This window comes from Schistocerca gregaria, chromosome 1 (assembly GCF_023897955.1).
Source record: "Schistocerca gregaria isolate iqSchGreg1 chromosome 1, iqSchGreg1.2, whole genome shotgun sequence".
Classification (NCBI taxonomy): Eukaryota; Metazoa; Arthropoda; class Insecta; order Orthoptera; family Acrididae; genus Schistocerca; species Schistocerca gregaria.
In genome coordinates this window covers 569,923,805-569,938,099 of record NC_064920.1, presented here as the reverse complement: position 1 = coordinate 569,938,099, position 14,295 = coordinate 569,923,805, and positions in this window count along the sequence as shown.

The window sequence follows — 14,295 nt, the reverse complement described above, 5'->3', positions numbered from 1 at the left end:
AACAGAAAGGATCAATATCAGCTATTTCTATAAATTGTTTTATTGGTTCTAAACAACAGTTTAATGCAGATGAATAGGAAAAAGAATCCCGTAATGTTTGAATACTCCATTAGTAGTGTAGCGCATGACACAGTCACGTCGATTAAATATTAGGGGGTAACATTGCAGAGCGATATAAAGTGAGACAAGCACGTAATGGCAGTTGTGGGGAAGGGGGATAGCCGTCATCGATTCACTGGTAGAATTTTGGGAAGATGTGGTTCATCTGTAAAGGAGACCGCTTATGAAACACTAATACGACCTATTCTTGAGTACTGTTCGAGAGTTTGCGATCCCTATCAGGTCGGATTGACGGAGGACATAGAAGCAATTCATAGGCAGACTGCTAGATTTGTTACTGGAAGGTTTGATAATCACGTGAGTGTTACGGAAATGCTTTAGGACCTGGGGTGGGAGTCTCTGGAGGAATGGAGGCGTTCTTTTCGTGAATCGCTACTGAGGAAATTTAGAGAATCAGAATTTGAGGCTGACTACAGTACAATTTTACTGTCGCCAACTTATATTTCGCGGAATGACCACAAAGATAAGATAAGAGAGATTAAGACTCGTACAGAGGTATATAAGAAGCCATTTTTCCCTCGTCCTGTTTGGGAGTGGAACAGGGAGAGAAGATGCTACTTGTCATACGAGGTACCCTCCGCCACATACTGTATGGTGGATTGCGGAGTATGTATGTAGATGTAGAACCTAATAATACCTACATCAGAATCATAGTACTCGTTAATTTTTTCTTCATATTGAACTCATAGTTTTCTTTAACTCTAGAGCTGTTCCATTTGAGGAATGCTTCTCTATCTTTTGGCTTCATAGTGTCAACACCATAATATGGAGTATCTGGAATAGGTCCTATGTAATTTTCATTTTCTTTTTTATTGAACAAATGACGGAAATGCCCGTTCTTCAGTTCTTCAAATCAAATATTTTGGAAAACTACTATGAGGGCCTTGCAAAAAGTTAGTTCTATCTATTATATTTAGACCTAACTGTTTGAACTCCGTTAACACCATTTCAGTTCCTGTGTAGATGGCATTTGCCTTTATTCTATTTTCAGCACAGTACTTCAAAATGAGTTGGAATCGTAACCTGTTGCATAGTGAGCTGTGAATGTGTGTGATAACTTTTTTTTTCAGATATCATCCAAAGAGAGTGTTCATCAATTGTCTTAGATTTGCAAATAGTATGTCCATTAAAATTGTGAACTATTATGAGATTTGGAATATGCATTTCAGATTGTTTTTGAGCTTCATAATCAAACCACATATATCTCTCACTGTAGGTACAATTCACTCTCCTAGGGAAGCCTTTTTCACAACATTTAAACTCTTTACCTGCGACTATTTCATTGCATTCGAAGCATTGGTAGAAATAAAAATCTTTGAATTCTGCATTAACATAGCAACCATCTTTATTACAATTTGGGCAGCCTTGCACTATAAAATCCCCACCAAATGTTCTTTCACAGTTACCTCATTTTTACAATCTGTATTACATGTAACATTTATGATTTCCAATTTTAATTTTTTGTTTACAATGCCTGAAAATTTTAAAGGAACATTTATATTCTTTAGATCTCAAACAACTCTTTTTGAAACCTTCACGTTTGTAAGGTGTATCAGAAACCGTCTTGTTGATTTTAAAGTATTCTTCATTATAACAGTATCTGCTGCACTTTTCACAATAAATCTTGTTTTCTACACTTTCATGTTTTGCCTTTTTGCATTATATGTAAACGTTTCTCTCTATTTTACATCTGTGTTTGTCCTTGTTGTTATATAACTTATTATAGTTATCACAGAAATATAATGATTCTGAGAAAGCTGTCATCCTGCTAATGATATCAATGTAGTTGTTATCTTTATAAAAATAAATCTTTATTTCTTTCTCAGGACCAATATAGATAACTGAATTGAAATTATCAGCATGTACAACGTTTATTTGGATATCCAACAATTATTCAACATTTTTAAAGTAATTTAGAGTAAACCGTTCTTCATTTTGTTCACCCAACTGATTACATAATATGTCAGTTAGCTCTTTTTGTCATATGTATTTATCTCCTCCTCTAATTTTCTTAAAATCGTTTGCAGTTAGTTCTCTGTCCAAAATATTGTTTGTATGATATGCCAGTGCCACAGTTCCTGCCCTAGGACAACACAAATTATCATAATTCATAATTCTTGTGATACACTTTTTTGTCTTTTTATCATAAGCTAAATGTGTTATTTCTGTACCACCGCCACTACCTCTAGGAATTGCAAATATCTGCTGCATTGCAATCATCAGATGTTAAGGTATCTCTGATTTTATTGCATAAAACTTGGTCAGATTCTCAAACATTATCTGATGCTTTACATGCTTTCTATATTGGATAAAACATTTTTGTATTGTTGGTTATTATATTCAACTTATCTCTTTTTCTAAAATTTGTTCTCTTCTTAGCTACCTTTACCATAGAACTGAGTGCATACGTTATGCAATCAGTTTTATCACTAAAAATGTTGAGTTCGGGGAATAGTGCTATCATTAAAGACAACAGACCATGATTTAAAGTTTTAATTTAATCTCGATCTAATTTCTTTAATCTCAAATAAATGCTTTTTAGATGGCTCAGCCTCTTTCTCTTGCTCAAATAGCATGTTACTGAGTGGATAAATTTGATCTAGTCTCACTATCTTTTCTTGTCTTGGTGGTTGAGATTGTTGAATAACATCATTCTCAAATCTGTTAAAATAATTTATATTAGTTACTAGATCTAGTTTTTTGGAATTATTCTAAATGAAATTTAAACTCCTGTAAAAAAATAGCTTTAACTAATGCTGTTTTCTTAAATTTACTGTATCGCCTAATACCAAGTTTTTTAGCTCTTGCTTTGAGCTCACGTACTTTCAAATTATCGAGAGTTCTTGTTGGAGAAAGTAAATTATCTGAAACGATTAAACTAATTAAATCATCTTTTCTAAATCTGCTTTGAAATCGTAGATTATTCCATTTGCAATAATCATGGAGTTGAGTGAGTGTAAACCCACACATTTATTAGAGATGAAAACATATTAGCTTTATAAAAGATGTAGTGGTTTCATTTTCAGTTATTTTAATGTGCATGTTTATCAGTAAATGTTTATGGGATTGAAACGGAATGAAAAATAATTCCTCAAACAGCAGTCGCTGCTAATTTAACTCCTGATGCACTTACAGTACAATCATATAACTAGAGACATTGATAGTAAAAATTTAATCAACGAACAAGGTAAGAAAGAATTCTCATTGCAGTATGCTAAAAGAGTTGTTCTAGAAAGTTATGATGCTGTTCCTCATGGATATTGTAATAATTTGATTTATTGAATAATAAAATTTAATGAACAATAATTAAAATAATTTATTTTATTTTGATATTTAATATTGCTTTTGTGGGTGGGCTTGCTCAGTAAATAATTCCCGAATGCACTGACCAGGCCCACGTACTACTTGTGAGTACCTCCGTAGTAGGCTGACAGTTCGTGAAGAGACATGCCATGTTCGGACGACTAGTGTCCTGCCGGAAATGGAACCATGACTGTCGCATGATTAATAAGACTTGAGGAGGCAGGATTTCCGTGTCGTCAGGGCTGTGACAATCACTTCCAGCCCCACTGAAGTCACACCCTCTGAAGTCATACACTGTAGCTCCACACACTATGGCCCCAAGACTAACACTGCTGTGCCTGTTGGTAACATTGCAAGAATGGGAACTCTCAAATGTCGCTTCCATTCTTGCCAACGATGATCTTCCGTGATAGTACGCAACCACGCTTCCCTGCTGAGCACAATACATTGCAGTTCATCGCCAGCCTTTGCTGCCCGGCTACGAGAAAACGACGGCCTCAGCCGTTTGTACTATGGTGTTAACAGAAGCCTATGCATGGAACGATAATTCCACACACCAGCTAATGCTGGTCTCAGACCAACTGCGTGCATGATAAAGAGTGTTGCGTGATCTCCACGACTTGTTCTCAGTTGATAGCTGGAGGGATTGCCGTGTTCTTGGTGCGCAGTATGGTGATTCTCCCTTATGGTGACCTGACGTGGTACAGTAGAACCTTGACGAGTAGTATGACTGTTCTCATGTTCCATTCTGCCCAACTTCGATCTACTGTCGCACTCGAATGCTCCACAAATCGAGGTATTGCCATATTCGATAAGCCGGTCAAACAGAAAGGCGCAATGAGACTTCTTTGAAAACCAGTTAGGTACTGTTAACACTGTCTGACACGAGTCGGAATTTCTGCGTCCTACACAGTGATGAGTCTACATGTGACACTGTTCATGGGGCTACCAGGAATGGTAAGAACATTTAACATGAGAAACACTACTGCACTCTGATGGCCGCTATGTTCATTTGATGTAGGATAGCAAACGCATTCGCCCACAACGTAAATTTGATTGCAGTTATTCGTCCCGTTCCCTACTGATCTCTTATATTTACTTATTTCATTTGGTTGACGTTTTCGCATATGCTTCAATATTTAGAAATTATCCAGTGATTTCCTAACCAACTGGAAATGACAACAATCGCTTATTCGCAGTGGCATGATTTGTGGGTATCAAATAATCCTGCCAAGTCTGATACAAGTGTACTATTATCTGAAGTTTATTTTTAGAAAAGTTTTTCAATGCAATTCGTGTATTTCATTTGAAGAGAGGGGTCAAAATACCTCGATTCCAATAACTTTTCATTTAAGACAGAATGTTTTAATTTCTGTTAGTCAATTAAAACTATGATAAAGATAAATCGATAACTCTTCTAATTTAATTATCATTGGACACACATTAAAAACTTTTGAATCAGAAGAATGTCAAGACATATACAAAGATTACTAAACTCTTACGTATCATGACTTCGGCTTAGCTTTCCAGCCAGCATAATGTAATAGAAATGACAATAGTATAAAGGTCTTCGATGCAGGATGTTCGGAAATAACCATTACAAAACTCTAGGAAAAACATGGTTCACATGGCTCTGAGCACTATGGGACTTAACTTCTGAGATCATCAGCCCCCAAGAACTTAGAGCTACTTAAACCAAACTAACCTATGGACATCACACACATCCATTCTCGAGGCAGGATTCGAACCGGCGACCGCAGTGGTCGCGCGGTTCCAGATTGTAGCGCCTAGAACCGATCGGCCACTCTGTCCGTCAAAACTCTAGGACTTGTAGAGAGGACTGAATAAATAATATTTTTAATTTGAATCCATGTACGGGAATCTACCGATTTCTTGCTTCAACCACTTGAAAACATGTAGGTAACATGACCACTTTTACAAGTAACTGATTAGGCGTGAGCCAGTACATCACTTATTTTACATCTCCCCCCTTTAATTGCGAAAGAAATTGCTCATGTACTCGTTGACGGGTACCTTCCAAAGTGAGGCAGTATGACTTCTTCCACTTCGAGGCGTGTGGCCTTTCCTTGGAGCACTACAGTCACGCCTACTGACAGTGGAGGTACTCTTTCCTGAAGTCATTGTTAATTGTTCCGAAAAGAGATGCAACAGAGTCGGACGTTGTGGAGAGCGATCTTGATAATGGCGACAAGAAGTCCTTCCATTACCGTGAGCTTCACCATTCAGAAGGATGATGTCGGTGTATTCAGCGAACGTGTACTCTAACTGAAAGTTATTTGCTCTGATTCGATCGTTCGTTCGTATGTTCATGAACCTTTCAAAACATGATGCGGTACAACTCAAAGACACGTTAATCAGGCTCGAACCTGGTCAGAGAGATAGGATGAACGTAAAAGGTCATTAGCCCATCCGACGTAAGCACTCCTCTCCCACCATGACTATTCTGTTGCATACCTACCTAGAAAATTTGTTTTCAAACGCCTGTAGTACCGAAACGGTACCTTTACGGACATGGGTCGCTATTCAGAAGTTTATGGACTCACTCCCTTCTACATGTCCGAAAGGTTTATAATGGGAGTTTCCGAAAACGCTATAGAGCTAACCACAATATTCGTCGCTTTTAGAAAATTTTAGCTATGATTTCAGGTATATACTAGAGCATGTTGATACATAATGAGGAACTGTCTACTTTCTTAACATATGATAAAGCAAAAGTAAACTACTGGGAGAATTACAAGGAGAATTTTATCATAGTAGAAAAAACTTCTTACTTGAAATGAAAATACTAATCCGTTCAGTATAAAGACAATTCCGTACTTTAAACTCCATGTTTATCTCACAGGAGACCAACAACCTTAGTTTCTTTCCAAAAGTCTCAGGAGACAGTAATGAAGATTTTCCCTACTCGTATCTGCCAATCAAAATAGTGCAAATTTCCTGAGGCTGATCAAATCCAAGGGTAGTTTCACACATTATGGACAACAGTTCCCTTGCCAGCAGCGCTTGCAGTAATTGACGGAAATGAATTTCCCAACAATAATTCTGACTGTGATGAGAGGGTGATGTATTGATATCCATCATTTAATACTGGAAGATCAGCGTTCTCAATAATCTACCGTTATTTACGTAGCAGCTGACTCGTTCGCAGTAGTGCACACACAGTGGTGTCGAAGCAGTTGTCTACACTTAGCCGCTAGAACAGTCACGCGGCACCACTTAGCTGAATGGGTGTAAACATTTGTAGGAGGCGGCGAGGGTGTTTCGTGATCTCGGTACGGGTGGGCGCGAAACAGGAGGCAATAATATCAAAACATTTTCCAGGTATTACGCCGTTACACTCCATGCACTAAATTCCTTTACACACAAAATTCGACAAACATGACAGAGACAGCCACTAACATATGGTAGATTGATAGCAAGATTACCGAACAACCTGAACCGCATGTTGCACTAAAAAATTAAAAAAATGAAAACGGACCACCCAATTAATAATCAACCACCTTCCTACGGGTGGGCAAACGGAGAAGAATGGTGGGACGACCCCAGAGCAAAACGGCTGGTGATCTCACCAAGAAAACAAGTGGAATTTAACAAGAGTAAATCGAGGAAGATGTCACCAATCACTTAACTTCTAATAAACTGCGGTTTCTCGAGAAGACCTGGCGGAGCACCCCCAAATCGCTCTCCGTCCTCTACCAGCCGCTTCAACGGACGCAGGCAGGCGTCTCACGTCGTCGCAGCTCGCACCGGCCAGACCGATGTCGCAGGTTGACTCCTGTTGCACTCGTATCGACCGCGAAGCCACTACCCCTCGCTATACGCCGCGGCCCACTGGACTAACGTGGCGACCTCACATGCGCTGACGCTCAAGACGAATAAGTCATCTTGTGTCTCAGTGCGCGACCGACCAACCGATCGATCCAACCGCCAATGAGCATTGCCTGAGCAAAATCGAGCAGACTGGCGGCCTAATGCGCAGACTCAGATGCAGCAACTAATCCCTGACCGGGTGACCATTCGCTGAGTTCTCTTACTGGTGGAGTGGAATGACTCTCATTTGTAGGCTTTAAAGTTTGATCCGAACGACAGACAGACTCTAACTGCCTAACAAATGAGGACGAGAGACTGTCCGAGACTGACCCCCTGGCGAGCTCAAAGCGCCCCTTAAATGCACGTGAACAGGCAACCGTTCCCCTTTCCTATAATAGGGAGACACCAAAGTTGCGTCTGCCACAGCGTCGCCACCGCCAGAAACGGAGGGCGACTGCTTCACGCTACGAGCTGCGGCGCGCTCTTCAAATCAGCAACTTTTACCACGGCTCACTTAGACTATGGTTGAACTGTCCGGGGGTTGTCAGCAATGTACAAGGTTGTCAAGACCGTCCCCTTGTTTGTGATCACACTACGAATCGTCATTCTCGAATGCGAGTGTGTGGGAATCAAAGTAACAAAGGAGACGGTAATTTCAATGAAGCCCTTTATGTCACCTGTCTGAGCAGACGTATGTCTGAAATGATTTCCTCAGCCATCCTTAAGAAAATCACGTGATTTCATCGCAGGGTGGCGCGGTTCTGACCTCCGTCGCCTAGACGTCTAAAGAAGGGGTGAAATGGTGATAATAGAGGATGTGGCACCTTTCCATCGTGTGACGCGTCCACGGTGACTTTGGACAGAATTGCTGTGAAATATGGTGCCCATGTGATACCATTAACCCACCTTACACCTGTCAAGACCTTCAGAGCTATGTCAATAAAATTATTCTGGGTTGTTGACCGCATTGTTATTATATAAAACTGTCCGACGTTTCGGCCGCTATTGCAAATGGCCTTCCTCAGGCATTTGAGCTGAGCTGTCAATAAGGTGAACAGCCCAGAGGTAATTTTACTGACAGTGACAACGGCAGCGGAAGCCCACGGTTACATTCTGAGCTGTAGTCTTACTTTCGCATGTGTCGAGACCTTGCGGTTTGAAGCCTTGCCGAGCCCGAAGGTGACGTCGCAGGCGTCACGCTTTTGCACCATCACAAGTTTCTGGGCGGCTTTGAGCCAAGTTTCAAACTTGCATGTAGCAATGGGAGACAATTACTTTACATCTAAAAAGTGATTGTTTTGCGCAGTAGAAGTTTTCTTATCAAGAATAGCTGTGCAGGACATTCTAGAAAAAAACTGTGTTTGGTAGCTATAGGAAAAATATCTGTGTCTCGGTAGTTCACGAAAGACTGCTTTTATTCTGCTGTTCTAATAGTCGCGTAATTACACACGGACTGCCATTGCTGACAGGTTATTCGTTCGCAGAGACGTGAGAGAGATTGATTTTCTCTTCCGCCTGCAAAGGCAAATATTTGTACTTGTGAAACGTATGTATGCCATTTTTTCCCCTCGGATAGTCCCGTATTATTAACATAGTTGCAAATGTCTTTTCATGACCTTCTCCACTATTTTAGAAGAATTTTATTTTTGTCTTGTGGCTGGTAAAACATTATTCTGTAAATAGCCGTTTTACAGCTATATTTTCATTTACTATACTTATTTCTTTCTTTGCGACTAGTTTTGCAATAGCAGCCCCATTCTCAGTGATATCAGCAAAGTTACCTGTGGAACTGATATTTGCAAGAAAGAAGATTGTAAAATGTAAAACGAATACTTTTGACGACTGAGAAATACACGCTATACGAGTATATGACTCCTCCTTTCTTGTCCGACCAGTTTCCCCTCTGCCGTCGCGTATTGCAGAAACGGAGCTCCTGCATAGCTTTGTGTAACAGCGAACGTATCAACACAACTGGAACGTTGGTTTTACTGTTCGATAAAGAGTACACGAAGTTAATGAAAACCTGAAGCGAAATAATGTATGACGGACGAAGCAAAATGGACATCAAAAGCAAACTAGAAAAGAGAGCATTCCTGGCCAAAGAAAGCCTACCAGTATCAAATATTACTCATAATCTAAGGACGAAATTTATGAGAAGCCATATTGTCTTATCAAAAGTATCCTGGTACCCATCTGTAATGGGGAATTGATCGCTGGATGTCATAGGCGGCTGTCTCGACAGTATAAAAGGAGGCTCGGAGTACTGCGTTGTCAGTAGAGAAAGAGCAACAGCACCAGCGGTGGGTCCCAAGAGCTCAGGTACTTCGTACGTGGACTAGTCACTGGATTTGACACGAGTATCAAATCCATCGGGGACATTTCAATCGTTCTAAAGTTTCACATGTCGACTGTTGGCGATGTGGTTATTCATTGCCGTTTCCACATCACTAAGGCCAGGCAGACCTGACATACCGACGGACAGGGACCGTTGGACTTTGCGTAAGGTGGCTGTAAAATTTACATGAAATCAGCGGAAGGCATCACTTATGGTTTCCAAAGTGCTAGCAGCAGTCTAGTTAGCACGCTAACTGTGCATAGGAATTGAGAAGGAATAAGATGCAATTGTCGAGCAGCTTCTCATAATCCACACGTTTCTGTAGTTAACGCTAGTTGAACGCTTTACACGATGTAAAGAGCGATGGCACTAAACAATGGATGACTGGAATCTAGTGACTTGGAGTCATGTATCGCGCTGTACCCTGAGGCGATCCAATGAAAGGGCTTGGGTTTCATGAATGCCCGGAGAACCTTCCGTACCATTGCCTGTAGCGGCAACAGTGAAGCGCTGAAGAAGTGGTACTGCGGTATGAGGCTGTTTTTCGTGGTGATCTTCTTATTGTGCTTAAGAAAATGATAAATACGGTACATGCAACATGATATAGAGCGCACAGCAGTGGAACAGTTCGGAGTCGCTGATTGTATGAGCATGAAAATGGAGCCAGTCATGAAGCAGGGCCTTCGTGGCAATGGTTTGTGGACAACAATATTCCTGAGATAGGCTGGTCTGCGCAGACTGTCGACCTGATCCCAATGGAACGAGTTTGGAATGAGTTCAAACGTCGACATCGCTCAAAAACTTAGCGTCCAATGGAACTACCCTCCCTGGTGTCGGATCGTGAGGAAGAAAGGTCCACCGTTCCTCTACAGACCTTCAGACATCTCACTGAAAATGACCCTAGCAGAGTTCAAGCCGTAATAAAGGCGAAGAGTGCAGACACATCCCATGCTAATTTTCACTGGTAGATGTCCAGTTGATGCAGACACTGTCGGAGCACAGACCAGAAAAGAAGAGAACCGAAGCATCTGATATGTCGTGCTACAGAAGAACGTCGAAGATCAGTTGGGCTGATAAGAAATGACTTGAGCAGGTTCTCCGCAGCGTTGGCGAGAAGCGGAACATTTGGGAAACACTGACAAGAAGAAGGAGAGCATGTCAGGATATGTGTTAAGACGTTTATTCATAACTGCCAAAGTGCTGAACGGAACTGCAGAGGTTGAAAACTGGGAAATCAGGGACAGGAATATATCCAACAAATACCTAGGCACGTTGGTTGCAAATGCTACTCTGAGTTGGCACAGCAGAGAGAGCCTGCCGGTCCTCATGAAACCGTTCAGAGGACTGCAATAAAAGCGAGTCCGTCGAGTAGGGGTGGTCTGATGTCAGGATGTAGGTCGTGTGCAGATGAGAGAACTGAGTGACTGAAGAGCGATTCTGGTGTATGGTCCACTCCTCTCGAAGCGGACCAAGGCGACCACAGGGCTCGACCTCCGAATCCTACAGAGGAATCACCGTCGACAGTGTCAGATACCCTCACTTCATGTGACTCTGAGGGGAGGTCTGGAATTGAATACAGGACATTTGCGCCCTGTCTGGTGTTCTCAAATATTATGCTATCACTTCCCCTATATCTGCCCGCCTAATATTGGTTCCAAATTTTTTTTAAGATATCAGGATTTGAAACTGGCTTTCTAAATGGTGCACCGCACAGGTGTGCGTCAGTGGCCTCCTATAGAGATTCTGCAGCAATATTTTTCACTGTAGTGAAGCCTTATTAGCTAAGGAGCAATTACACCGAGTAACGAATGGCCAAAGAAATACACGTGACTGATAATTGATACTTTGTCAGTCTGCAGGTGAAAGTGAAGCAAACATTTCACAGTGTTTTGTTTACACATTAGCTTGCAGATTATCTTTAACTTTTTATCAGACATGTGAGAGTGGAGATGGTTGACGAAACCATATTCATCTACGACAAGGCATCAGTTAAAAGAACGGAGATATAAGCTAACAAAACGTTTTCGTTTGTGGCCGTTGGTGTAGCGTTTATGCAACGCAGTGCTACTCCGATTCGCGTGTGTAAATACCGTCATATGGCAAGTGGTTATTGTTGCCTTAGAAACCTTACAAAATAGAAGGTATAGAGCATGAGGAGTTACTGCAATTCACGATCAGCAGATCGACTGGCTTTTCTGTACTTTGATAACAACACAAATGTGATAATTCTGCAAGTTCATTAATTTCGATTTCCACTGTATCTGCGCAAAACCTAAACACGAGGAGAAATTCGCATGAAGCACTAGCGTCTTGTGTCTTTCGGCCGTAGAATGCTGATAAGGAGAGCGATATCGTTAGCGTGCGCGTAAAAGAGGCGCACTGGCGCTCGTGAACGCCTATCTTTACGAGGGGGGGCGCTCTTCCACCATTGTGAGCTACGGCCATTACGTGGCTAACACGACGCGAACAGCGCACGGTGGCAACAATATTGCTCTAACTGGTTGGATGCTGACACGATAGCACTCGAGAGAACTACAGCTAATGATAGCTTCGGAGAACTTGGTTTACAAAATCTTTTGAGCAAACAGAGAAAGACGTTAGAAACAGTGAGGAAGTCATTTATTATCTTCTGCTGTTCTTTGTATGAGGGTTATCATGGAGTAAAGATTGTTGTTAAGAAAATTTGTTTTCTTTTCATAATCAGTTTCGTTATTTCAACACTTCTTATGTAAATTGAAAGCGTATCATACAGGGTGTTTCAAAAATGACCGGTATATTTGAAACGGCAATAAAAACTAAACGAGCAGCGATAGAAATACACCGTTTGTTGCAATATGCTTGGGACAACAGTACATTTTCAGGCAGACAAATTTTCGAAATTACAGTAGTTACAATTGTCAACAACAGATGACGCTGCGGTCTGGGAAACTCTATAGTACGATATTTTCCACATATCCTCCATGCGTAGCAATAATATGGCGTAGTCTCTGAATGAAATTACCCGAAACCTTTGACAACGTGTCTGGCGGAATGGCTTCACATGCAGATGAGATGTACTGCTTCAGCTGTTCAATTGTTTCTGGATTCTGGCGGTACACCTGGTCTTTCAAGTGTCCCCACAGAAAGAAGTCACAGGGGTTCATGTCTGGCGAATAGGGAGGCCAATCCACGCCGCCTCCTGTATGTTTCGGATAGCCCAAAGCAATCACACGATCATTGAAATATTCATTCAGGAAATTAAAGACGTCGGCCGTGCGATGTGGCCGAGCACCATCTTGCATAAACCACGAGGTGTTCCCAGTGTCGTCTAATGCAGTTTGTACCACCACAAATTCACGAAGAATGTCCAGATAGCGTGATGCAGTAATAGTTTCGGATCTGAAAAATGGACCAATGATTCCTTTCGAAGAAATGGCTGCCCAGACCAGTACTTTTTGAGGATGCAGGGACGATGGGTCCGCAACATGGGGCTTTTCGGTTCCCCATATGCGCCAGTTCTGTTTATTGACGAAGCCGTCCAGGTAAAAACAAGCTTCGTCAGTAAACCAAATGCTGCCCACATGCATATCGCCGTCATGAGTCCTGTGCACTATATCGTTAGCGAATGTCTCTTGTGCAGCAATGGTAGTGGCGCTGAGGGGTTGCCGCGTTTGAATTTTGTATGGATAGAGGTGTAAACTTTGGCGCATGAGACGATACGTGGACGTTGGCGTCATTTGGACCGCAGCTGCAACACGGTGAACGGAAACCCGAGGCCGCTGTTGGAACACCCGTTGCACTAGCTGCACGTTGCCCTCTGTGGTTCCCGTACGCGGTCGCCCTACCTTTCCAGCACGTTCATCCGTCACGTTCCCAGTCCGTTGAAATTTTTCAAACAGATCCTTTATTGTATCGCTTTTCGGTCCTTTGGTTACATTAAACCTCCGTAAAAAACTTCGTCTTGTTGCAACAACACTGTGTTCTAGGCGGTGGAATTCCAACACCAGAAAAATCCTCTGTTCTAAGGAATAAACCATGTTGTCCAAGGCACACTTGCACGTTGTGAACAGCACACGCTTACAGCAGAAAGACGACGTACAGAATGGCACACCCACAGACTGCGTTGTCTTCTATCTCTTTCACATCACTTGCAGCGCCATCTGTTGTTGAAAATTGTAACTACTGTAATTTCGAAAGTTTGTCCGCCTGAAAATGTACTGTTGTCCCAAGCATATTGCAACAAACGGTGTGTTTCTATCGTTGCTCGTTTAGTTTTTATTGCCGTTTCAAATATACCGGTCATTTTTGAAACACCCTGTATCTGCCTTGGACTAAGATACTTGAGACACGGACTTTCGTTAGGCATTGTTGTGCTGAAAATGCGAGGTTTCCGCTTTGAACGTACGTACGTTTTGTAGTACTGATATGCGAATCGAATGAGTGCCTATATCGTGTCATTCGGAGCCAGACGGAACACTGAGTGTAACAACGTAGTGATGAATACTACGGTCTTAGGTAACTGCTCTGAAGCCTTCCTTGTAAGGTCGTGCTTAGCTGCCCTGGCTCCGTCAGAAGCGCTGCTCGTTGAGCTGAGTTTTTCAGACTGACGAGACGTACGTTGGACACCGACATAAATACCGTAAAAAAAGGGACAATGAAGAAGGATACACGAGAGTGGCAGAGATAATCTTAATAAAAGATACTACTTAACTACCCTCTGTCAAAAA